The sequence below is a fragment of the Lagenorhynchus albirostris genome, chromosome 13, assembly GCF_949774975.1.
Source record: "Lagenorhynchus albirostris chromosome 13, mLagAlb1.1, whole genome shotgun sequence".
Taxonomy (NCBI): Eukaryota; Metazoa; Chordata; class Mammalia; order Artiodactyla; family Delphinidae; genus Lagenorhynchus; species Lagenorhynchus albirostris.
This window is the reverse complement of record NC_083107.1, coordinates 75,295,894-75,322,699: the sequence shown is the minus strand read 5'-3', so window position 1 is coordinate 75,322,699 and position 26,806 is coordinate 75,295,894. Positions and strand designations below refer to the sequence as shown.

General features: G+C 38.2%; 1 long non-coding RNA gene across 2 annotated transcripts in view; it reads right to left on the bottom strand.

The window, feature by feature from the left end:
- LOC132531400 (uncharacterized) overlaps nucleotides 1-26,806 on the bottom strand; it is a 363,003-nt gene that overhangs the window by 192,631 nt on the left and 143,566 nt on the right. The window contains exon 3 of one of the 2 annotated variants that reach the window (XR_009544085.1): nucleotides 166-292. The exons of the other annotated variant lie outside the window; for it this stretch is intronic. This is a non-coding gene — a long non-coding RNA (uncharacterized LOC132531400). The remainder of the gene's footprint in view (nucleotides 1-165; nucleotides 293-26,806) is intronic. 2 annotated transcript variants of the gene reach the window in all.

Sequence of the window (26,806 nt, the reverse complement as noted above, 5' to 3'; positions counted from 1 at the left end):
AACTTCGCAAACTGCCTTTACCATTTAAGGCACCTAAAGTACATCAGTCAATGTCCTGCCCCTTAATTATGAGCACTATTTACATAAGGTTACCGAAGGTCTAATTAATAAAATATATAAGAGCATAAAGTAAATATTAAGTGTGTACTCAAGGTCATTACTCACGGTTAAGGGCATAACATGGTATTTTTCTTTCCTGGTTCTTCATCTCAAGTCCTTTCATGTGTGCCACATCCAACCTCCAAGTGCCACCCTCTTCTGCTGTTCAGCAACTCAGCTCGAACAGGAACACCTATCATGCAAACATCCAGCACATGTGAATGCCTGACCCGTCCCCTGCGAGGTGGAAGGTACTTACCCTCAAACCCTGATGAGGAAGAAATTTGACCTGAGCTAATAGCTACTGTATTCACAGCATGGAAACTGAGATATATTTCTCCTCCTGAGTTCTATTAGGTTGGAAGCAAGAATCATCACAGAGAAACACCATGGCTATATCAAGGATGTCCACGGATGTCAACTGGACTCATTATATTCCTGAAATGTCATCCTAAAATCTGTCTTAATAACAGAGCTGGTTAACGAGACTGATTTTTCAACCGGGGACTGCTTATATAAGTTAACTTCTAAGTCAAGTTATCAAGAGAAGACCTTTTCCCCAGATTATTACTACCTCTATCCCTCAACATAAGAAGATGAGTTCAGGGAAAAAGCAAATTCGACAAGTGTTTCTTACATGTTTACTCCGCTAAGCATTACCATAGCAGCTACAGAATAAAAGCCACAAACTATTGAATCCCAACTACGTGCCAGATATTTTGCATCCATTTTCACTAAAGTTCACAACTCTCCACATTAGTTGTGAAATTCTACATTTTACAGATGAGGAAACTAAGTTGCCCAAGGTCACAAAACTAGTAAAACCTGAGGCTGGCATTTGAATCTAGACCTGTCTCAGTCTGAAGGCTGCAGGCTTTTATTATAAGATGGATGATTTTAAAGAAATTTACCACCATACTGGATAGTTCAAAAAGCCACAAGTTCTCTACAACTAAAGGTACACTGCCTTTCATGAACATTTGGAAACTATAAAAGGTCAAATCAAGCCCTTCTTCACTCCCTTCTGTTTATTATAACAATGTTACATTACAAACTGAAATCCTCAACCAAGACCCCCTAATGGCTTGATAGGTTTGTTCATTTCTCCCATATTCCCCTTTTCCCAGTGTACAGACCAGCTCACCTCAGCCTACTGTATGTTACACTTTGCTCTGCAGGGGTCTTCAGGGGGGAGTGAGTGGAGGAGACTCCTATTCTAATCTTTTTGGTTACAAACTAACTCACCAACAGACCCATAGGTGTTTTGTGACCAGCCTAATATCACAAATATCAGCATTGATGGTGTTTGGGAAGGTGCTTTCTTAACATCAAAGATCAAAACTATAATTTCATCTAACACATTCAACTTCAAGAAGACATGCAAACGATTCTTTAACAACTTATAGCTTCAGGAAATCAGAAACTGACTGTCTTTAAGAAAATAAAAACAAGCCACGTGTATCCTATGTGGAACTAAGTGGACAGAGAAATTAAACTGACCTGAAGCTATTTCCTTTTTCCTCTCTCTTTGAATACACACGGCCTTGAAAGGCTCATCTCCAGGTAGTAAAGCAGCATCTGTCAGCAGCGGGCCTGGAAAAACCATCTCTCAGATGGAAAAAAAAAAAGAAAGTTTGATGACCAGATGTAGGAACGTAATTTGAGACAGAATAGGCTGAATTTAGGAGACTAGAATGTCCCTTATAAAGAAGCAGACCAGTGAAGGGTGTTATAGGGCAGTGCTTCCAAATTGTAAAAGTGCATATAAATCACTGGGGAATCTTGTTAAATTCAAATTCTGACTTGTGAGTTCTGGATGAAGCCTGAGATTCCCAGGTGACGCCAGGCCGCTGGTCCTCAGACCACACTTGGAAAACCAAGGTTATAGGGCAGTGGGTTGTTTAATGGTGTCAACTGATATTCTGTGATGGTGAAAGACAATGATTCGGGGAGAACAGTCGTGCCAGATGAGACTAGCGCAGGATGGACAGGCTGGTAGGGTCTAAATGTGTATGGCCCACCTGCCAGGAGGCCACGGGAAGAACCCGAGTCCTGGGTCTCACCCTCGTGTGCTCCTGACTTGCAGTATACAGTGGATAGATATCCTCCAGGACTAACATTATGAATTCATTCTCGTATAGCCAAAGGGACAAACACATTTTGGAGTGCCATAATTTCTGCCATCATTTATAAATTTATTCAAGAATAGTGTTGTGCTGCCATACATCCGTTCTGCTATGATCTGAATGTTTACGTTTCCCCAAAATGCATATGTTGAAATCCTAATCCCCAAGGTGACAGTATTAGGAGGTGGGGCCTTTGAGATGTGATTAGATCATGAAGGCAAAGCCCTCACACATGGAATCGGTACCCTTATAGAAGAGACCTGAGAAAGCTTCTTTGCCCTTTTCAACACGTCAGGACACAGCAAAAAGACTACCATCTTAGAAGTGGGCCCTCCCCAGGTGCCATGGTCTTGGACTTCCCGGCCTCCAGAACTGTGAGAAATAAATTGATGTTGTTTATAAGCCACCAGTTTGTGGTATTTTGTCATAGCAGCTCACACAGACTAAGACACTCTACGTCCCTCCTCCATCTCCCAAATCACTTTTCCCACCGCTTCTGGAAATATCTGAATATGGTATAGGAACACCGGAATCAAAAGTCTGCGAAAAGCTTTAAATGACAGTAAGCACAAACATCAGGCTCCTGATTGGACGCCGCTTGTAAAAGTCATCCTCATTCACACCCGTCATTACATTATTTCTCTCAGGAGGGCATGTGTTGCTCACGCTTCTCTGTTCTGCTTTCTACCATCTCTCAGTTCTCCATTGTGTGCACTAAATTCAAAGGGACGGGAAATTCCATTTCTACTCTATGGTTATATCATCTCTCTAATCACTTTATTATGAAGCCTGGGGGTAACTGTGCCATTTGACATACTTTCCATCAAAGGCATGGAAATCCTGGAGGCAGGACAGGCATGGAATGTTCACTGTTGATCAAATGAGAGGAGCACTTGTCTCTTCTTGTAGGCAATTACCATCTAGCTGTCCCTTTGCCACCCCATGATCCCTTCTCAGAAAGACCTCCAAAGACTCCTCCTCTTCCCAGCTCTCAATGGTCCTCAACAGCTGGCCCTATATCCAAGTCTAATTGCATGTTGTACCAAAGCATAGAGCTACTTTAAAACACATCCCCATATAAAATATCAAATACAGAACAGCTCACTCTAATAATGTGTGTGTAAAGAAAGTAAGTTGAGCTCGTTGGTAATTCTATCAAATATCCCAACTCTCCATCATCATCCCCACGCATCCATCCAACCTTCCACAGATACCAAATGAGCATGAGTCACGGGCACGAAGGAAACACAAGGGCAAGGATAGCACGTACTGTCCTCAAAATATTGACGGTCTCTTAAGGTAAAACACACCAATTTTCTTTCATTTAAACATTCGTTGATTTACTGAATCCTCAGTGAGCCCTAATCATACGCCAGGCACTATGGTAAATTCTGGGAATAAGCCATAAACAAGAGGGACATGAGTCGTACTTTCTCAAACCTCATGGTATATAGCAGAGGAGACAGAAGAGAGTGACAGAGCACATAATAAGCAGCTAAGGACAAAGCAGGAGATAAAGGCAGATGCTGCAGCTGCAACTCAGTGAAATGAGACCCAGTGTCCTGCCTGCATGGGCAGAGGTGGTGCAAGGAAGCAGTGAAATTTGAATACAGCTGCAGTAAGTACAAGGACTTCAGATACACAGGATCTTCTGAAAGCTTAAGTAGTTCCTAGGGACCAGAGAAAGTCGAGAAAAATTTCCTAACTTAAGTAGAAGGTTTCTGTTGTGTATTTTTTCTTAAACTGAGGAATATTTACCCTTGGGAGTACGTGGCGGAGGTGCCAGAGTATAAGAACCCGTGGTAAAGTAATAAAACATCTTCCTGGGGTAACAATTTTACTAAATGGTGATTTAAGACATACGCGCGCGTGTGTGTGTGTGGAATAGAAAGTAAAATTTATATGAATATTTTCTAACAGAAAACTTCAAAGCCATGCCTTGTTTGTGTCGGATCACTTAGGCCTCCAGAGCCACACCTTCTCCATGACTGCCAACACATCACATTCTCATTTCTGTATGTTGAAGAATGTGCTTACAGGAAGGAAGAAACCCTGCTCTGCCGAGAAGAAGAGATACGCATCAGGAAAGCTGGTGTGAGTCATTACATGAAAGATTAAATGCCGGACTGAGGATATTAGGTTTCATTGATGATACTGGAGGAGGAGGTATGGGACTGCGTAGCTGTGAGCTGAGCAGGGACTCATGGGACCAGGCAGACGGCTGCATTTCTGAGTCTCACTTGTGGATGATAGTATGTGGATCTTTACCTGAAGGCCAGGGGTGAATATGACAACAAAACAAAGGCCACCTTAGAACAGGTATGGGCAAGATATATGCACAGGGTGCTGTCCCTGTAGTAAGTCAGAGCTACCAGGTGTATTGTCTTGGAGACTGCACAGTGGAGGTGCTTGGAGAAAAAGGTCAAAAAATGTCAGAGTCCGAGGAGAGGTAGGAACAAGTTGGGGCTCAGGCTCAACTCCCCCTGAGGGGGGAGGGTTTCCTCTCTACACTGGTGTCAGTCTTGCATCAAGAAGACATGGTGGGGCTTCCCTGGTGGCACAGTGGTTGAGAATCCGCCTGCCGATGCAGGGGACGCGGGTTCGTCCCCCGGTCCGGGAGGATCCCACATGCCGTGGAGTGGCTGGGCCCGTGAGCCATGGCCACTGGGCCTGCCCGTCCGGAGCCTGTGCTCCGCAACGGGAGAGGCCACAGCAGTGAGAGGCCCGCGTACCGCAAAAAAAAAAAAAAAAAGAAGAAGACATGGTGATCACCTATCACGGTTTTCTTGCTGCCACGTCACAGGGCAGGATGAGGTTGGGAGATGCTGTCCCCTGGGTCAGGTCCAGATGTAAATCGCTAATCATTGCTCGAAGGCAGAGGAAGAGAGAACCTATTAGGGATCACTCTGGTCTTGGGGAAGGAGCGATCCCTAATACCTGGTCTTCTCACATAGATATTATGATGAATTTCAAGCAGGGTTTTTGCTTGGATGTATCTCCCCAGGTTACACCCACAAGGGCTTCGTGTAAATGACTCCTAGAAAGACACAGGTTATGTGGACATGACCCCAGGAATCTTGCCTGACTCCTATGCCTTGCTCTACCCCACTTGCGTCCTGGAGTGGGGCATGGATCTGTGTGGGCAGGGACTATTTTTTCGGTCAAGTTTAGATGGTTCTGAACACAAAGCATCTGGTGAAGCTCAAGACCAGCGCTGCCCAATAGATATACAACGTGAGCCACATATGAAATCTTAAATTTTCTAGTTGCCACATTAAAAAAAAGTAAAATGAAACAGGTGAAATTCAAATACATAATCAGTATAAAAACTATTAATACTATTTTACACTTTTTATTTCCTAAGTCTTTTGTAGTCAATTTTACACAAACCGCACATCTCGGTTTGGGCTAATCACACTTCTAGTGGGTAAAGGGCACGATTGCTGAATGGCTAACATATCGGACAGCACACTTCTGAACTGATCTCAAGCCTGTGCATCACAGTAATGCCTCCTGGGCATTCCTGCAGTAATCAAGGTCCAGAAATACCAAGCCACTTGCCAGAGGTCACAGGAAGTGCTGGAGTCAGAGCCAAGACGAAATCAGAGTCTCTCAGAGCTAATCAAGTTTTCTTTCCAGCACAATCGAGGCTGATTTCTCTCTTCATCGTCACAGCTACATCATCAGCAGCGGGCTCTCTTCCTTCAGCGCACTCTCACACTCTTCCTCTCTGCTCCGGCTGCCACCATCCGACTCTGGCCTTGATTGCAGTAACCTCCTAATTAACGTGCTGGCTTTTGGTCTCCCCTTCCAGCCTCTGGCAAAACCTGAACTTAGCACAGCTCTGATTAAAACAAGTCCACTGCTGAAAACAATGAGTCCCTATCTTTTTGAACAGATTTTAATTTTTAGAGCAGTTGTAGGTTACAGAAAAAAATAAGTAGAAAGTACAAAGAGTTCCCATATACCCTCTCTACCCACCTCCTGGTTACCCCCATTAACATCTTGCATTGGTGGGGCACAGCTGTTACAATTATGAGCCACTATTGATAGTACAATATTATATAGTTTACACAAGGGTTCACTCTTTGTGTTGTACAGTTCTACAGGTTTTGGCAAATGCATAATGCAATGTGTCTACCATTACGGTATCATAGAGAATAGTTTCACTACCCTAAAATCACTTGTTCTCCACCTATTTATTCCAACCTCTCTTTTCCTGAAACGCTTGGCAACCAGTCATCTTTTTACTGTCTCCATAGTTGTGCTTTTTCCAGAATGTCAAATGGTTGGATTCATACAGTATGCAGTGTTTTCACACTTGCTTCATTCACTTAATAATATGCATTTAAGGTTCTTCCATGTATTATTGGCTTGATAGCTAATTTCTTTTTATCATTAAATGGTATTTTGTTGTCTGCATGTACTTCAATTTGTTTATCCATATCCTTCAGATGTACTGAAGGATATCTTGGTTGCTTCCAAGGTTTGATAATTATGAATAAAGCTGCTACAAACATTTGTGTGCAAGTTTTTGTGTTGATTTCCTATTTTTAAATGATTCAAATACTTTCCATGGTCTGGTATTAACAAATATCTCTATTTTTTTCTATAAAAAATGCTTTCTCCCTCAAACTTTGTTCTTCTTTTTCAAAACCCGTTTTGGCTATTTGAAGTCCTTTGCACTGTCACATAAATTTTAGAATCTACTTGTCAATTTCTATAGAAACACCTGATGTTTTGATTGAGATTGCATTAAATCAGTAGATCAATTCACAGATAATTTGTATCTTAACAATACTGAGTTTTCTGACCAATCAACAGATATTTCTATTTATTGAGGTCTTCTCTAATTTTTCTCGCAGTGTTTTATAGTTTTCAGTGTATAGATCTTGCACTTTTGTCAGATTTATCCCTATGCATTTCGTATTTTTATGCTCTTATAGATTTTTAATTAAATTTATGATTGCTGCTAGGATATAGAAATACAACTGACTTTTGTATATTGATCTTTTCTCCTGCAAACTTAGTAAACTCAATTAGTTCTACTAGCTTTTTTGTACATTACATCAAATTTTCTACATAGATGATCATGTCATCTGAGAAGAATAACAGAATTGCTTCTTCCTTTCTAATCTGTATGACATACATACATACATACATTTATCTCTCTATACATATTTATTTATTTATGCCTTATTGCATTGACTAGAATCTCTAGTACAGAGTTTAAATGAAGTGATTAGAGCAGTCAGCCTTATTTTCTTCCTGATGTTAAAGAGAAAGCATTCAGTCTTTCACAAGTACGATGTTAGCTGTAGGTTATTTCATTAATGCCCTTTATCAAAATGAAAAAGTTCCTTCCTGTTCCTAGTTTACTAAGAGAGTTTTTAATCAGGAATGGAGTTTGAGTTTCATTTTTAAATGCTTTTTCGGTTTTTATTGAGATTATCATGTTTTTATCTTTTCTAGTTTGTTAATGAGATAAATTACACTGATTGATTTTTTTTTTATTGTTAAGCCAACCCTACATTTCTTGGGTAAATTAATTTAGTCATGATGTATTCAATCAATTATATTTTTGTTTATAATTCTTACACGTGTTTATGATTGGTCTACAGTTTTATTTTCTTGTAATGTCTCTGTCTAGCTGTGATATCAAGGTAATGCTGGCTCATAGAATGAGTTGGGTAATAGTCTCACCTTTTCAATTTTCTAGAAGAGCATATGCCAAATTGGTAATACTTTTTTCTCTAAATGTTTGGTAGAATTCACAAGTGAAACCAACTTGTCCTGGAGTTTTCTCTGAGGGAATATTTTTAACTATGAATTCAATTTTAAAAAATAGATATGGGGCTATTTAGGTATCAAATCTTCCTCGAGTGAGCTATGGTAGTTTGTGTCTTTATAAGAATTTGTTCATTTCATTGAAGTGGTTGAATTTATTGACATAAACCTGTTCATATTACACCTTAATTATCTTTTTAATAACTGTAGAATCTATAGTGATACTTTTTTCCTTCCTTATATTTGTAATTTGTGTCTTTTTTTTCTCCCTTATCAGTCTGACTAGAGGTTTATTTATTTAATTAACCTTCACAAAAAGAATCAATTTCTGGTCTTACTGATTTTCTCTATTTTTTTTCTGATATTAATATCATTGACTTCTGCTCTTTACTATTTCCTTTGTTCTACTTACTTGGACTTGATTTTTTCTTCTTTTTCTAGTTTCTTAGAAACTGAGGTCATTCAAGACCCTTCTTCTCTTTGATATAGGCACTTACTGCTATAAATTTTCCCCTAATTACTGCTTACACAGCCTCTCACAAATTTTAATATGTTTTATACACATTTTGATTCAGTTCAAAATACTTCCTTTTCCCTTTCGATTGCTTCTTTGATTCACAAGTTATTTATAAATCTGTTACGTAATTTCCAAATATTTTGGGATTTTCCTGAGATCTTTTTATTATTGATTTCTAATTTAGTTCCACTGTGGAATCATTTACTCTTGCTTTTTATTACCGACCCTGGCATTTATTTTTAAAAACTGTGATTTCTTACTTGCAACTTTATACCTCTTCCCACTTCTCTAGCCAGCAAACTCCTATGCATTCTTCAAGGTCCAACTCAGATATGATGTCCTCTGTAAAACCTTCCCAAATTCTCCAGCTTTTTCTCTCTTGCGCCTGCAAAGTCCTTTCTGTGAACTCACCTAAAAATTCTTGTCATACTGGGTTGCAATTATGAGTTAACAAATTTGTCTCTCTCCACCAGACTTCGAGGTCTTCAAGTACAGTGGTAAAGTTCTCTGCAGGTTTGTCTCCACAGATCCTGGCACACAGCAGTTTCTTGAATGAATGAAGGAAGGAAGGAATGAAAGAAATCAGTGACAGAGCCACTAAGTTTTGAGCCCTCCTCAGCTCATGCCTTCAGTTTCCAGAATGACTCAGCTACTGAAAACAAAGAGAAGATGTGAATATCAAGAAAGAGAGAGGGAAGCATAAGTAAGTATCTGTGTGAAAGAACCAGGGACACGAAACAGGCCCCCTCAGGTATGGCAGGATGCCTGCTTTATGTCCAGGTTTACTCTATGCCTGCAGGAGCTGGGCTGGTGGCTCACGCTAGGCCGGTGCCTTACCTATGCAGATGGTAACCAGGCCTGCCTGTGAGTGAGTGCAACAGACACAAAGCAGAGCCACGCAGGTGCTCCCCCTCCAGCTGTGGGAAACCTCTGGGCTGGACACGGGGAAATAATGTCTGCACCAGGCTTGGGCCCAAGTGTGCACAGCAGTGTGTGTGCACATGTGTGTGTGCAGGGGGGCGGGAGAAGGGGGAATGGAAGGAGGTGAATGACTACTAAATCTGTACTCACCAGGAAAGGAGAACAAGCAGAATCCTTATTTCCATCCCTGGCTGAACTCAAACCGTATACTTTCTCAGTGATCTCATCTAAAAATGTCTCACCTTCCCTAAGACCAATCTGTGCCTGTCAGTGACTAATACTGATCTAGAAATTGGTACTTTTATAGCATTCCATAGCAGCAAAGGAGGCTTCCCCTGTAATAGTACATGCCCGTCTAGGAAATTTTCTTTATAAAAAGAGATCAGAATACCAGTTTTCACTGGGAGATTTCAGACATCAGCCAGCATATAGGGCAGATACACAATAGCCTTTCCACAGAAATGAATAACTTGGCTGGAGAGTAACTTTTGTATGCCTCTCTCTGCAGCCCTGTGCCCCATTGTTTCTACATAAGCCCCCTACGTTCCTAAAATACTGGACCTCTTAGCAATCGGGAAAAACAGACAAACAAAAAAACAAGCTCTCTATATTCCCAAGTCTTTGATCAATATGTAAGGCACTCAGGCAGCATTCTGCAAAAAGAGCTGCTTGTGTGGCTTGGTCTCCTCAGTAAACTGATGGACTCCATTCAGTCCATATCTGGAAAAGCTTTTAGCTCTTTAATTCAAGGATCAGTTGAGAATAATTGGGCCTACGCTCTTGCATGAGAACTTGATAATTTACCCTGGGTCCTTATGGGTGACAGAGGGTGAAAGTCACACTGTACCTACAGCCTCAGTCCCTAACAGCCACTCTCTAAGGAGCTGGTGAGGACTTTTAACCAGGGTGGCTAGAGGTCCAGGTGTGTGCAGTCCTCTTGTGTGTGGTCTGTGCTGGAGTTTCACAACGTCAGCCTGGAGTTGTTTGCTCCTTTCTCCGAGCTCAGTATTTGAAAACTCAGACCACATCTGTTGATTCCATAGGGGTATAGCTTTCCTCCAACGTGCTCTGCAAAGTTATGGCTGTAGTTCTAAGACAGCACGCCAAGACCAGATCTGTTGCCTGGTCCTCTCCCAGAAAAACATGAGACCTAGATTTGGAAACAGCCCTAACCCAGCCAGTGGGCAGCAGTCATTTACCCTCAGAGGTGGCTGTTAGTTTGCATTGAAAGAGCTCACTCTAGGTTCTGAAACATGAGAGAAGCAAGCCTTTTTGAGTCTGACCCTAGTGGACTGACTACCTTTAAGATCCTAACCTTGAACTTGCACCCTCCTTCTGCATCACTATTCCCGAAGAGAACCTTCTGTTTTCTTCTGCTGATACTTTTATTTCTTGACTGTTTTACAAGAAAACGGATTTGACATCTACATCTAACGACAAATTCAAATCCTATTATGCGACACGTTTTTCCACACAGGGGCAGAAATTACCAGGAAAGCAACAATAAAGGGTCTTTGGCAAAGACCAAATGTTTGTTTCATTTACTTATTCATTTGTTCATCGTACATTTCCTGTGTCCTTACTTTGTACCAGATACCATGCTAGGCACTGGGGATACAGAGATGAACAGACTCCTGCCTTCTTGGAGTTCACAGCCCAGTGGGGTGACAGACAGCTAAGCAAGGATTATGTATTGTCAGATGAGCTATGCTAATCGTCTGTGTAGGGTGCCCTGGGATCCTGGGAGAGTGGCCGGGTTAGAGCTGAGCATGGGAGGGGGGAAGAAGGACTGAAGAGAACGCATTGTCATCAGATACAACTAAGCTTGAATCATAGCCCTGCCTCTGCCCTTTATTAGCTGTGAGATGTTAAGAAAATTACTTAACCTGTCTGAGCTTTAGCTTTATTATCTGTGAAATCAAAATAATTTTAATGGACTGTTTCAGAAGATGAAATAAGATCATATTTATAAAGCACTTAGCGCAGTTGCTGGCATCTGGTAAGCGTTCAATAAATGTGACCTCTTCGTTCATTTCATCATTATTATTTTCTCTGCAGTCCGAGTCAACTTCTGACATACCAGGAGAGGATCGGTGCTAAAGACAAGATATGGGGAAATCAGACAGCGACTTCCTATCCAGTTCACAGAGAATACCTATGTTCTGTTTATTGGGAGCTGTCAGCCTGCCTCATTTTGCTATAAAACCCACTTCTTTTCCAGTTGCTGGTTGGGAAATTCTACCCCGAGTTATCAGTTTACGAGGTGTGTGGCAGAGGCAAGGTTGGGAATTGGTCCTGCCACCTTATCTGGTTCTCTGCCTTGGCAATGTCCTCTTCCTCTATCCCCTTTTCATTATGCATTCAGAGTTTAAAGCAGAGAGGACTGCATTTCCTCTTGTCACTGGCATGACTGTGTCTGTCTCCTGGACATGTGCCCGCTGTAAATGGCTCCTACTTTTCTCCCATTAATACTGCGTCTGCATGTATAGCTGTCTAGGCCTTTGTTTAAATATTAAGAATGAGTGCGTTCAGACAGTCAGCACACAGAAATGTAGACGCATGGCCAAGAAAAAGAGTGTGGCTGACATAAAATACAGTGGTGAATAAATACGCAGAATCTGAGAAACTGTAAAGATTCGATCAATTTTTTTCATCCACAGGTTTATTCAGTGTAATGGGGTGGGAAATGGCATGTGATGCCTAGACACAGAAGTAAGGAGAGGTTTTTTTTAACATATATTCTGTTTATAAATTCATTCGACAAGCAAATTTGCCACCAACCTTTCTTTTACTTGACTAATCCTAGCAAGGATGGAGAGAATGGGAAGGCAGGTGCCTTTGCAGATCTGCTCTGGGTCACCTGTGATGCTGGGAACCACCTGCAGTAATTGTCCCACAAGCACACGTTCCATCATCCCTAGATCCTGAGACAAAGTACCAGGGTTACAAAGGACAACAGTGCCCATTCATTCCTTCACCTAATGGCATTCCCACTGCCTAGAAAACCCTGTGTAAGATTCTATAAGAAATACAGAAATGAATAAAATCAATCTTTGTCTCCAGGGAGCTCATGATCTAAAGGGTGACACATATTACTCTAACATCAGATACAAAGGGATGTAAAAGATGAGTCAAGGTTATTAAAAGAGCCCAATGTTTACTATGTAATCTGTATTAAATACACTATCAATGGGTCATTTCTGAAGGAGCAGCCAGAGTATTCATTATATAACTGCACCAATTATACAAAAACGGCAACTTGAATGAAAACCTGAAAGTTTAAATCAGATATTCTGCCTGCTGTTCAACAGAAATATTATCACATGACCATATATGCTCAGATCATCATAACTAATATTTCTAGAACATTTTGCAGTAAAGTGCTTTTTGTGTTAACTTCTGTGTATAGAGCTAGCATTAAACCCATGGTCCTATACATTAACATATATACTTAGATTTGGAGATGTATTGAATTATAAGGTCACCACTTCCAAATTATTCAGATATTGGAGTGTCAGTAAAACCCATTGTTGTCAAAATCAAACTTCAGAATGTTTCTCTTTTTCCTCAAATTAGAGGTACAACATATCTGAAGCACAGTATGTTAAAAGGACTGCTCAATATTGAGGGAAATAGAGATGCCTAATGCCAAAAAAAAAAAAAATTAAAATGGCTGATGTATTAGGTTTGAATGTGAAAAATACGAAAATCCTCAAATTGATTGCCAGCTTACACCACACATCAAATCTGATCCTGAAAAGTGAAAAACGCCAATATCTGCGGCAAGAGTCAAAAGGAAAAAAAGCTTCAAACAACTTAGAAGCAGCATGTTTACTCAGTGTATAGTATTTGCATATCATTCTTCTTACTTCTGTTAAATCCTGAGGCTTCTACTGGCAGACATTTGATGTCATACCAGGAGCAAAAGAAGGGGGCATGAGGACTGGAAAGGTAACAGAATGATATTGCTTTCCTAAATGGAATGTAATTCTGATGGACTTTTCCAAAGTTATTTGGGATTTTTGAGGTTTGACACTGATTGAGCAGATGTAAGACAAACACATGTTTTGTAAGCTAACTTGCCCCACTGCATTCTGTGTGATAAAAGTAGTTTTGGGGCTTCCCTGGTGGCGCAGTGGTTGAGAGTCTGCCTGCTGATGCAGGGGACACGGGTTCGTGCCCCGGTCCGGGAAGATCCCACATGCCGCAGAACGGCTGTGCCCGTGAGCCATGGCCGCTGAGTCTGCGCGTCCGGAGCCTGTGCTCCGCAACAGGAGAGGCCACAGCAGTGAGAGGCCTGCGTAACGCAAAAAAAAAATTAAAAAAAAGTAGTTTTAAAAGGAATGTGTATATGTACAGCTGATTCATTTTGCTGTACAGTAGAAACTAACACAACATTGTAAAGCAACTATACTCCAATAAAAATTAATTTAAAAAAATAAAAGGAATATCAAGTACAAGTGTAAAATTCTGCACATTCCTCCAGAAATCAACCTTTTAACCTTATTTGATGTGATATATTTAAAACACCTGGTATAAAGTCAGTGGAGGAGAAAGAACAATTTTGATAAATTTAAATTAGCATTAACTGTTAAAAATACCAAAAAAATAATAATCTATTTGGGGAATTATTTAAAATCAAGTAGATTAAATGACTAAATACTGATAACAAGAAAGATGTTTAGAAGGAAGACAAGGATATTGGGCTGACGTGGACTATGTTAACTGAAGCGTGAATGGTAAAAAAAAAAAAATTAGAGTAACCACTGAAAGAATAATGTATAATTTTCAACATACTAGAGGAAGAAATAGAAAAAAATAAAATAACCTATCCAATAAAAGGAGAAAAGGAAGAAAATGTGAACAGAAAATAGCATGGCAAATTGAAAACACAATATTGATGAAAAATATCAAATTAGAAACTTACATATTTAGGACCAAATTACAATAAAAGCAATTTATTTCTACACATACCACACATTGTAGTTATGGTTGTAGTCATGATTATATGACTGTTTCTATTGGACATTTGGCATCTAAAGAGTTCTCAAAGGAAAATTTAAGGTCTTACATCAGAAAAAACTAAAGATTGTAAATTAATAAAATAGGGTTTTTAAGCTGAAAAAGAAAGTAGTAAATCGAGAGATAGTGTTGGGAAGTCAATAATAGAGATAAGAGAAAAATTTATAAAATAAAACAAAGAAAATCATAGGGATAATAGACAAACCTAAAAGATAATTAATTGCAATAGCAGAAAGAAGGAAAGAAGGAAAGATAGAAAGAAGGAATGAGTGAATAAACAAACAAATGAATGAACCCCTGGCATGGTTAAGAGTGTCCCAGGAAGGTTGAAAGTAGAGAGGATCTTGTTTCTCAGACAGGGAAAACACATGCCAACCGTGAATTTTCCTGCCACATCAGAGAAGAGACCCCTGACATGAAGACCAGAATCCTTCCACCCTGGATTCTTTCTCTAATTGGGACCCCAAGAAGTCCATCTGGAGGAAAACTGAATTAAGGCCAGATCCCTGAACATAACAGCTTCCTTCTTAACATATAATGGACGCATAGTCTCTGAATCAATTCAAAACTCTTTTGGACTCAGCTCTGTAACATCAGTTTTTCAAACTTTATTCCCCGTTATGTGAGGTAGTACCTCTTTGTCTGCCACAATACTCTCTTTGACCTTTAAACTTCAAGGTTTTCAAGCTCTGGGATATGGAAACTAGGTTGAACACAGAGCATCAAGGCTCCTAATTATTTGATCATCTCTTGCTACTTACAGGCCTGGTCTGTAAGTTCTAGCATGTTCCATGCCTAGGAATCCCATCATTCTATGGTACCCGCCTAATTGTGGCAGAGCATCCCAGCTGTAGCTGAGCACCTGTTTCTGAGGGTAAGCATAAGAGATAAGTCTCACTCTGTGACCTGGCAGCGCTAGGACACGTCCCATGGTTACTTTAGCTGGAAAAACATGAAGGAGGGGAGGGTTGGTGGAGATCTTGAACAAAGCCAGGATCCAAGCCTGCAGTTCACGATTTCTTGCAGGTGTGTTTGATCACTTTGTACCTACTATCAGGAACTGTGAAACATGGCTACCAATTTGTTTTCATTCTTTGTTTGGCTGTGTCTAATGATGTCAAAACAACCTGTCAGTTCAACACAAAGATATGAGCTGGTTCATTGGAGACACTCACTTACTGCTTGACACTGTGGAGGTAGAAAAACTGGGAGCTGGACTGCCCTCTCCCATCCCTGGCCTCCCTCCAGCCACTTCTAATGCATCTGTTGTTCTATGTTACTTGATTGCAAGGTGTGAGAGAGGTAGCCAATGTGAGACCTGATGAAAGTAGAGTGGCTTTATCCTTAATGGTTATTTGATCAGCATTATCGCTCACAATGAGCCCTACTGCAGTTGAAGCACATACAATACTTCATGAAATTCAATGTACTCAAAGAGACCTACTGTTGGTTTATGGTTGGATGAGGATAATTATTAAAGTAATTATTAGATCATTTCCAATAATAGGAATTTGCTCCTTGTCTTCACCTTTATCTTCAAAGCATTAGACAAACACTGACTTGATCCTTTAAACACCCTCTGCTTGGCCTATTTACATCAGCCAATTGCTATACATGTTAATCTTAGAACATAGCAAGGGAAATACCCCCTTCCTATAGGTATGATCAGTAATGACAATCTTCTGAGACTGTGGCTGCCCTTTATCTGCAGCTACCTTCCATCCGGCATTCAGCGTACTGAATAACAATTTATAGCACTGCTGGGTGGTGAGAGATGCTGAAGGGTCATATGCACAGAGCTTAACAAAGCACTTTCCAATGCAAATTCTGTGCAAGTAAAAGTACCTTGCTGAGTGTATATTTTTTCATTTGGAACTCTGAATTACAGAGATTAGGGAAAAAGTGGTTGATACATAACAAGCCACACAGCTGCAGAAATAAGAGAGGTCTCAGTGCATTAAGGTAGTCCAGCTGGAGCATGAAGAATATCTAACATCATTATCAGCCTGCAGTGTGTTTGCTACGGCTACAGAGAAAAGTATTTTTAGTTACTTTTTTTAAGTAATCAAAAGGGAGAAAAATATCTACCTTCACATTTTAGTTTTTTAAATCTTGATTTATTTCAATGAGCTATTTGCTTTATAATTTTATCTTTACAGACTTTTAAGCAATTAAATAGTTTAGTCTGGTAGCCCTTAATTGCATAGTTATGCAATATTATGAGTAATGGATGTTTGATCAGGTGACAGTTCTCAGCAACCAGAAATTGTTAAAAATTGTTTTCTTGCACATCCACATACCACATGGAACATTTTTTCCTTAAGCTGAGTTGACATTTCTTGACAATTGTATCAGACTTATTTGTACAACATACAATGGAATGTTTCCCTATTTCAAATTGAAAATCAATTTTCCTCCTTTATCTCTTCTCTATAAGGAAGCTACATTACCTCCAAAGGGTAATGCTTCTAGAGCTTCAATTGTTGTGGTGAACATAAAGGTCATTGGCTGCATGTGGCACCATACACTGTGGGGTGAGGTGCTTCACTCAGACTGCGACAGCTTGCTGAAAGAAAGGATTTTGAATCAGACATGAATTTGGCAGGGCTGAAATCTGTTAAACATCTTCTACCTTATCAGGAAACATCAGGTGATTCTCCCCAGCAGCTGTCTCTGTCTCCTAGTTCATTCCTGCAAGAAAGCAGGAAGCAGCTCAATGCTGAGACCTGCCCTTCGGGTCAGTTTCTGAGCACCTGGGGACAATGAAAAATCCCAAGGCTTAGAGTCTGGAGACCTGAGTATCTGCTCAGGCTCTGGTATAAGCTCACTCTAAGGCCTTAGACAAGACACTTCCACTTTCTGAGCCTCAGTTCACCATTTATAAAATGAGAAGAGTTCTGGTAAAGATGACATGTTAAGTTTGTGTCTGGTACACTCTGTCAGCTTTAAACATATAGCAATGATAAATTAAATATAAAAAGAGAAATCCAAAAGACAGAGTTGGGCACAAAGTCATAACAAATATCACCATGGACTGAAATAGAAGTTAAATGCAAAGCAGTGAATAGAGCTGAAGCCACAAGGCTCCTGGGTCACAGTCCAAACCAAAGCAGTGGTAGCCAGTAACCCAATTCCCATGGGGTAAAATGGACAAAAAGTCCTCCCTGAAAACTGGCAGATTAAAGCTAGATTCAGTACCTGAATTAAAGTGCTATAGGGGAAATTCCCAGCTATGACACAAGGCCAAAAGCAGCTGTTGTTGCTTCTAACTAGAGTTTCTGCTATGGGAGATTGTGGTCAAAGGGGAGCAAGAGAGCACAGAGGTCAGAAATAGAACCAAGCTACCTGCTGGCCTAATAACAGGATTTGACATTTCCACAAAACTGCCACAGGAAAGGAGAGCTAAAATGCCATTAGAAGATGTGGGCTAGCCTACAAGTTCAGGAGAGTTACAAGGTGGCATCTACAAACTTTATAAAATAAGAAGGATACATACAGAGGGGAAAATGTGGAAAAGAAACTTTAAAATCAATGAGAATAAAATTGAAAATGCACACCTAAGTCTTAGGGTAAAGAAGGCAGACAAAAATTGTTAATGATTGAAAAGCTGCTCTTTTAAGATGAAATTAATTTTACAGGACAGTGTGAGAAAAACTACAAAATAAATTTGTGTAGGAACATCTGAGAGATAAAGAATTTCTATGAAAATGAACAAAAAATATGAAATAAAAGTTGGCAGAAATTGGACAAGAACAGGAATTGGAAAACAGAGTCATTAAAAGGAGAAAAAATATAAGAATATCCAGACAGGACACAGTAGAAGAGGAATTAGTGGATTGGAAAACAGTGCAGAGGAATTTAATTAGGATATCAGTTAAGAGATATAAAAGCTAGAGGTAGAAAAAAAATGCATCAAGTATGTATTTTTAAATAAAGAGAATGGAAAAGTAAGAAAATGGAAAGAACCAACAATTTTACAGAATTGGAGGAAGACATGAGTTTGCAGGTAGAAATACACATCAACTACTGAATAATATAGTCATGTGTGAATATCACATAAAATAAGAATAAGGAGAAAAATTATAAAAACAGCTGGAGAAAGAAGATAGGCTACCACAAAGTTTTATCAATAGGACTTAAAGCAGACTTCTCAATAGAAAGCAGAAAATAATGGGTTAATATATTCAAAGTGCTGCAGGAAAATATCCAAAATCTAGAATCTTACATACAGCTCAAAAATTTGGGGGAACAGGAACAAAATAAAGACATGTACACATATACCAAAAATAGAAGAGTTTAACATCCATAGGCCCTCACTATGAGAATTTTTGAAGGATTAAATTATACACAGAGAGAGCAAAAATTGATGAAATGTTAATGTCACAAAAACAAAGCAATGCAGATTATCAATGAAATTGAAATCTGCTTTGTTGAAATAATCAATGAAATTCAAAAATCTCTAGCCAGATTAAACAAGGAAAAAAATAAAATTACCAATGTCAGTAATGAAGAGAGACATCACTAAAGAGTCTATAGATTAAAAGGATAAAAAGATAATAATATAATTATATGTATGTATTATTTATATACATATAAATTCCACACATTATAGAAAGGGGACAGATTCCTTGAAAAATATCTACTACTAAATAGTTAAAAAATAAATAATAATACTTAAAAATCACTTAGTAATATTATAGTAAGATTGATAAAACTAAAGAATATTAAAAAATACCTGGGTGAAAAAAATGCAATAAATACAGTAGAATAGTAATAAGAATGACAAGTTACACAACAGAAACCATGGAAGTCAAATGACAAAGTAACAATATCTTGAAAGTACTGAAATTTTTAAAAGATATCCTTTTAATCAACATATATATAATAAAAATATCCTTCCAAAATGAAAGTAGGGTTTTTGCTGTCAGTATAGTTTAGTATCTCCTAGTACACTGGTCTCTCATGCAAATAAAAACTACAAATTCTGGGCAACACACACAGCAACAATAACAACAACAACCTAACATTACTGGAGTTAAGCAAAAGTAGCAAGATTCTGGAGACAGATTAACACTTAGAAGAAGGAATGACACTGTACACATTCCCTGTTATTACAGCTTTTAGCCACAGGGTAAATCCTAGTGAAAAATCTAAAGTCTTCCTGGCCTGAAGAACTAGAGGAAAGAATTTGGGCAACTATAGAGTTAAGAAGTAAAGGGAAATTTCCAAAAAGGAAATAACCAAAGAGGAGGTATATTATCATTTTAACAAAGGATGAACAGGACAGCTACATTGAAAGCAGCAAAGAAAATGCTTAAATAAATTGAAGACAATCTAAATAAATGAAAAAGCATACCGTGTATGTCTCAGTCCATTTGGGCTGCTGTAACAAAATACCATAAACTGAGTAGCTTATAAACACCAGAAATTTATTTCTCACAGTTCTGGAGGCTGGAAGTCCAAGATCAGGGTACCAGCATGGTCAGGAGAGGTTCCCTCCTCTGGATTGCATTTCTACTTCTGTCCTTACACAGTGGAAGGGGGCAAGCAAATTCTCTGGGGTCTGTTTCATAAAGGCACTAATCATATTCCTGAGGGCTCCAATATTATAACCTAATCATTTCCCAAAGGCCCTATCTCTTAATAATATCACCTTGAGGGTTAGGATTTCAACATATGAATTTGAGGAGGATACAAATATTCAGCTCATAGCAATATTCATGGATTGAAAGACTCAATATTGTCAAAATATCAGTGTTTCCCAAACCTATCTATATATTTAATGCACTCCAATCAAAATCTCAAGAAACTGACTAGATGATTCTAAAACTTTTATTAAAGTGCAAAGAATTTTGAATATCCAAAGCAATCTTGAAACAAAGGCCAAAGGTTCAGTAATTGAGGTATGTGGTATTGACAAAGGAATGAAAAAATAGACCAGAATAGTTCCAGAAAAAAAATTCCCAATTACAGAGTTACTTGATTTTTGACAAAAGTGCCAAAACAATTGAACAGGAGAGGAGATCCTTTCAATAAATGATGCTGGAATAATTAAATATTCACACAGGGAAAAATTAACTTTGAACCCTACCTCACACTATAAACAAAAATTAATTTAATATAGATCATTGACCTCAATATAAAAGCTAAAACCATAAACTTTCAGAAAAAATCATAGGAGAATATATTATTCACTTTGGGCTAGGCAAAGAGTTCTTAGGTCACAGAAAGCAGTAAACCATAAAGAAAACAATAAATGATGATTTAACTACAAACGAACTTTAAAATTTCAGTTCACTGAAAGACACCACCATAAAGAAAATAAATAAGCAAGCACAGACTTGAAAATATTTACAGAACTTACGTCTGACTAAAGACTGGTCTCCAGAATATATAAAGTTATCCAACAATTCAACAATGAAAAGAAACAACCCAAAGAAAAATAGGCAAAAGGTTGATAAAAACAAAATTTGGGGACGTTATAAAACTGAAATTCCCACGTTGTTAGTGAGAATATGAAATGGTTCAAACACTTTGGAAAAAAATCTTAGCAGTTTCTTATAAAATTAAACATACACCATGCTATGATACAGAAATTCCACTTCTAAGTATTTACCAAGATATCTGAAAACATAAATTCACAAAAAAATTTGTAAAATGTCAACATTATATTATTATATTCATAATAGTACAAACTGTGAATAAACGAAAGATTCATTAATAAAAGAATGGATGAACAAACTATTGTATATCCATACAATGGGATACTATTCCACAAGAAAGTATCAGTATACTACTGATACATGTAACAGCATGGATGAATCTGAAAAAATTTATACTAAGTAAAAAGAAGCCTTACACAAAAGAATGCACAATGTATAATCCCATTTGTATGAATACTAAAACAAGCAAAATTACTCTGTGGTGGAAAAAAATGGGAATAGTGATTGCTTCTGGAAACTTTGGAAAAAGTTTGTATGTGAGGGAAACGAGGGAATTTTTTGGAATAATGATCATGTTTCATAACTTGATAGAGATTTTGTTTATATAGGCTTGTAAATTAAACTCAAAAAATTTATTCTTATGACTTGTGCACTTTACTGAATTTACATTTCACATCAAAATAAAATATTTTAAATAAACATTGAACTTTAGTTAGGAACATGGAGGCTAAAGTATTTGGTGGGAGGTGTATTGATCTTTTTAACATCTTTATTGGAGTATAATTGCATTACAATGTTGTGTTAGTTTTTGCTGTATAACAAAGTGAATCAGCTATATGCATACTTATATCCCCATATCCCCTCCCTCTTCCGTCTCCCTCCTCCTATCCCTATCCCACCCTTCTAGGTGGTCACAAGGCACCTAGCTGACCTCCCTGCGAGATGCAGCTGCTTCCCATTAGCTATCTATTTTACATTTGGTAGTGTATATATGTCAATGCTACTATCTCACTTCGTCCCAGCTTACCCTTCCTCATCCCCGTCTCCTCAAGTCCATTCTCTATGTTTGCAATCTTTGTTCCTGTCCTGCCCCCCTAGGATCATCAAAACCTTTTTTTTTCCACATTCCATATGTATGTGATAGCATATGGTATTTGTCTTTCTCTTTCTGACTTACTTCACTCTGTATGACAGACTCTAGGTCCATCCACCTCACTACAAATAGTTCAATTTCGTTCCTTTTTATGGCTGAGTAATATTCCATTGCATATATGTGCCACATCTTCTTGATACATTCATCTGTCGATGGACAGTTAGCTTGCTTCCATGTCCTGGCTATTGTAACTAGTACTGCAGTGAACACTGTGATACATGACTCTTTTTGAATTATGGTTTTCTCAACATATATACCCAGTAGGGGGATTGCTGGGTCACATGGTAGTTCTATTTTTAGTTTTAAGGAACCTCCATACAGTTCTCCATAGTGGCTGTATCAATTTACATTCCCACCAACAGTGCAAGAGGGTTCCCTTTTCTCCACACCCTCTCCAGCATTTATTGTTTGTAGATGTTTGATGATGGCCATTCTGACTGGTGTGACGTGATACCTCATTGTAGTTTTGACTTGCATTTCTCTGATAATTAGTGATGTTGAGCATCTTTTCATGTGTTTATTGGCAATCTATATATCTTCTATGGAGAAAAGTCTGTTTAGGTCTTCTGCCCATTTTTGGATTGGGTTGTTTGTTGTTTTGATATTGAGTTGCTTGTATATTTTGCAGATTAATCCTTTGTAAGTTGCATCGTTTGCAAATATTTTCTCCCATTCGGGGGGTTGTTGTTTTGTCTTGTTTATGGTTTCATTTGCTGTGCAAGAGCTTTTAAGTTTCATTAGGTGCCATTTGTTTATTTTTGTTTTTATTTCTATTTCTCTAGGAGATGGGCCAAAAAGGATCTTGCTGTGATTTATGTCATAGCATGTTCTGCCTATGTTTTCCTCTAAGAGTTTTATAGTGTCTGGCCTTAGATTTAGGTCTTTAATCCATTCTGAGTTTACTTTTCTGCATGGTGTTAGGAAGTGTCCTAATTTCATTCTTTTACGTGTAGTTGGCTAGTTTTCCCAGCACCACTTATTGAAGAGGATGTCTTTTCTCCATTGGATACTCTTGCCTCCTTTATCAAAGATAAGGTGACCATATGTGCGTGGGGTTACTCTGGGCTTTCTATCCTGTTCCATTGATCTATATTTCTGTTTTTGTGCCAGTACTCTACTGTCTTGATTATAGTAGCTTTGTAGTATAGTCCGAAGTCAGAGAGCCTGATTCCTCCAGCTCGGGTTTTCTTTCCCAAGATTGCTTTGGCTATTTGGGGTCGTTTGTATTTCCATACAAATTGTGAAACTTTTTGTTCTAGGTCTGTGAAAAATGCCATTGGTAGTTTGATAGGGATTGCACTGAATCTGTAGATTGCTTTGGGTAGTATAGTCATTTTCACAATGTTGATTCTTCCAATCCAAGAACATGGTATATCTCTCCATCTGTTTGTATCATCTTTCATTTCTTTCATCAGTGTCTTATAGTTTCCTGCATACAGGTCTTTTGTCTCCTTAGGTAGGTTAATCCTAGGTATTTTATTCTTTTCGTTGTAATGGTAAATGGGACTGTGTCCTTAATTTCTCGTTCAGATTTTTCATCATTAGTGTATAGGAATGCAAGAGATTTCTGTCCATTAATTTTGTATCCTGCTACTCTACCAGATTCATTGATTAGCTCTAGTAGTTTTCTGGTAGCATCATTAGGATTCTCTATGTATAGTATCATGTCATCTGCAAACACTGACAGTTTTACTTCTTTTCCAACTTGGATTCCTTTTATTTCTTTTTCTTCTCTGATTACTGTGGCTAAAACTTCCAAAACTATGTTGAATAAAGAGTGGTGAGAGTGGGCAACCTTGTCTTCTTCCTGATCTTAGAAGAAATGGTTTCAGTTTTTCACCATTGAGACAATGTTGTCTGTGGGTTTGTCATATATGGCCTCTATTATGTTGAGGTAGGTTCACTCTACGCCTACTTTCTGGAGTTTTTATTATAAATGGGTGTAGAATTTTGTCAAAAGCTTTGTCTGCATCTATTGAGATGATCATATGGATTTTATCCTTCAGTTTGTTCATGTGGTGTATCACACTGATTGATTTGCATATATTGAAGAATCCTTGCATTCCTGGGATAAACCCCACTTGATCATGATGTATGATCCTTTTAATGTGCTGTTGGATTCTGTTTGCTAGTATTTTGTTGAGAATTTTTGCATCTATGTTCATCAGAGTTATTGGCCTGTAGCTTTCTTTTTTTGACATCTTTGCCTGGTTTCAGTATCAGGGTGATAATGGCCTCATAGAATGAGTTTGGGAGCGTCCCTCCTTCTGCTATATTTTGGAAGAGTTTGGGAAGGATAGGTGTTAGCTCTTCTCTAAATGTTTGATAATTTGCCTGTGAAGCCATCTGGTCCTGGGCTTTTGTTTGTTGGAAGATTTTTAATCACGGTTTCAACTTCAGTGCTTGTGATTGGTCTGCTTATATTTTCTATATCTTCCTGGTTCCGTCTCAGAAGGTTGTGCTTTTCTAAGAATTTGTCCATTTCTTCCAGGTTTGTCCATTTTATTGGCATATAGTTGCTTGTAGTAATCTCTCATAATCCTTTGTATTTCTGCAGTGTCAGTGCTACTTCTCCTCTTCCATTTCAAATTCTGTTGATTTGAGTCTTCTCCCTTTTTTTCTTGATGAGTCTAATAGTTTATCAATTTTATCTATCCTCTCAAAGAACCTGCTTTTAGCTTTATTAATCTTTGCTATCATTTCCTTCATTTCTTTTTCATTTATTTCTGATCTGATCTTTATGATTTCTTTCCTTCTGCCAACTTTGGGTTTTGTTTGTTCTTTCTCTAGTTCCTTTAGGTGTAAGGTTAGATTGTTTGAGATTTTTTTTGTTTCTTGAGGTAGGATTGTATTGCTATAAACTTCCCTCTTAGAACTGCTTTTGCTGTATCCTATAGGTTTCAGATCATCGTGTTTTCATTGTCATTTGTTTCTAGGTATTTTTTTATTTCCTCTTTGATTTCTTTGGTGATCTCTTGGTTCTTTAGTAGCGTATTGTTTAACCTCCATGTGTTTGTATTTTTTACTGTGTTTTTTTCCTGTAATTGATATCTAGTCTCATAACGCTGTGGTCGGAAAAGATACTTGACACAATTTCAATTTTCTTAAATTTACCAAGGCTTGATTTATGAATGAAGATATGGTCTATCTTGGAGAATTCCATGAGCACTTGAGAAGAAAGTGTATTCTGTTTTTGGATGAATGGCCTATAAATTTCAATGAAGTCCATCTTCTTTAATGTGCCATTTAAAGCTTGTGTTTCCTTATTTATTTTCATTTTGGATGATCTGTCCATTGGTGAAAGTGGAGTGTTAAACTCCCCTACTGTTATTGTGTTACTGTCGATTTCCCCTTTTATGTCTGTTAGCATTTGCCTTATGTATTGAGGTGCTCCTGTGTTGGGTGCATAAATATTTAAAATTGTTATATCTTCTTCTTGGATTGATCCCTTGATTGTTATGTAGTGTCCTTCTTTGTCTCTTGTAATAGTCTTTATTTAAAAGTGTATTTTGTCTGATATGAGAATTCCTACTCCAGGTTCTTCAGATTTCCATTCGCATGGAATATCTTTTTCCATCCCCTCACTTTCAGTCTGTACGTGTCCCTAGGTTTGAAGTAGGTGTCTTGTAGACAGAATATATGTGGGTCTTGTTTCTGTACCCATTCAGCCAGTCTATGTCTTTTGGTTGGAGTATTTAACCCATTTACATTTAAAGTAATTATCGATATGTATGTTCTTATTACTATTGTCTTAATTGTTTTGGGTTTGTTATTGTAGGTCTTTTCCTTCTCTTGTGTTTCCTGCCTAGAGAAGTTCCTTTAACATTTGTTGTAAAGCTGGTTTGGTGGTGCTGAATTCCCTTAACTTTTGCTTGTCTGTAAAGATTTTAGTTTCTCTGTCAAATCCGAATGAGATCCTTGCTGGGTAGAGTAATCTTGGTTATAGGTTTTTCCCTTTCATCACTTTAAATATGTCCTGCCACTCCCTTCTGGCTTGCAGGGTTTCTGCTGAAAGATCAGCTGTTAACCTTATGGGGAGTCCCTTTTATGTTATTTGTTGCTTTTCCCTTGCTGCTTTTAATATTTTTTCTTTGTATTTAATTTTTGATAGTTTGATTAATATGGGTATCGGCATGTTGGGTTTATCCTGTATGGGACTCTCTGTGCTTCCTGGACTTGACTGACCATTTCATTTCCCACGTTAGGGAAGTTTTTGACTATAATCTCTTCAAATATTTTCTCAGACTGTTTCTTTTTCTCTTCTTCTTCTGGGGCCCCTATAATTCGAATGTTGGTGTGTTTAATGTTGTCCCAGAGGTCTCTGAGACTGTCCTCAATTCTTTTCTTTTTTCTTTATTCTGCTCCCTTGTAGTTATTTTCACCTTTTTATCTTCCAGCTCACTTATATGTTCTTCTTCCTCAGTTATTCTGCTATTGATTCCTTCTGGAGTTTTTTTAATTTCAGTTATTATGTTGACATCACTGTTTGTTTGCTCTTTAGTTCTCCTAGATCCTTGTTAAATGTTTCTTGTATATTCTTCATTCTGTTTCTGAGATTTTGGATCATCTTTACTATCATTACTCTGAATTCTTTTTCAGGTAGGTTGCCTATTCGTCTTCATTTACTTGGTCTTGTAGGTTTTTACCTTGCTTCTTCATCTGTAACATTTTTTTGTCATTTCATTTTTTTTTTTTTTGATGGGTGAAGCTGTATTCCTGTCTTACTAGTTGTTTGGCC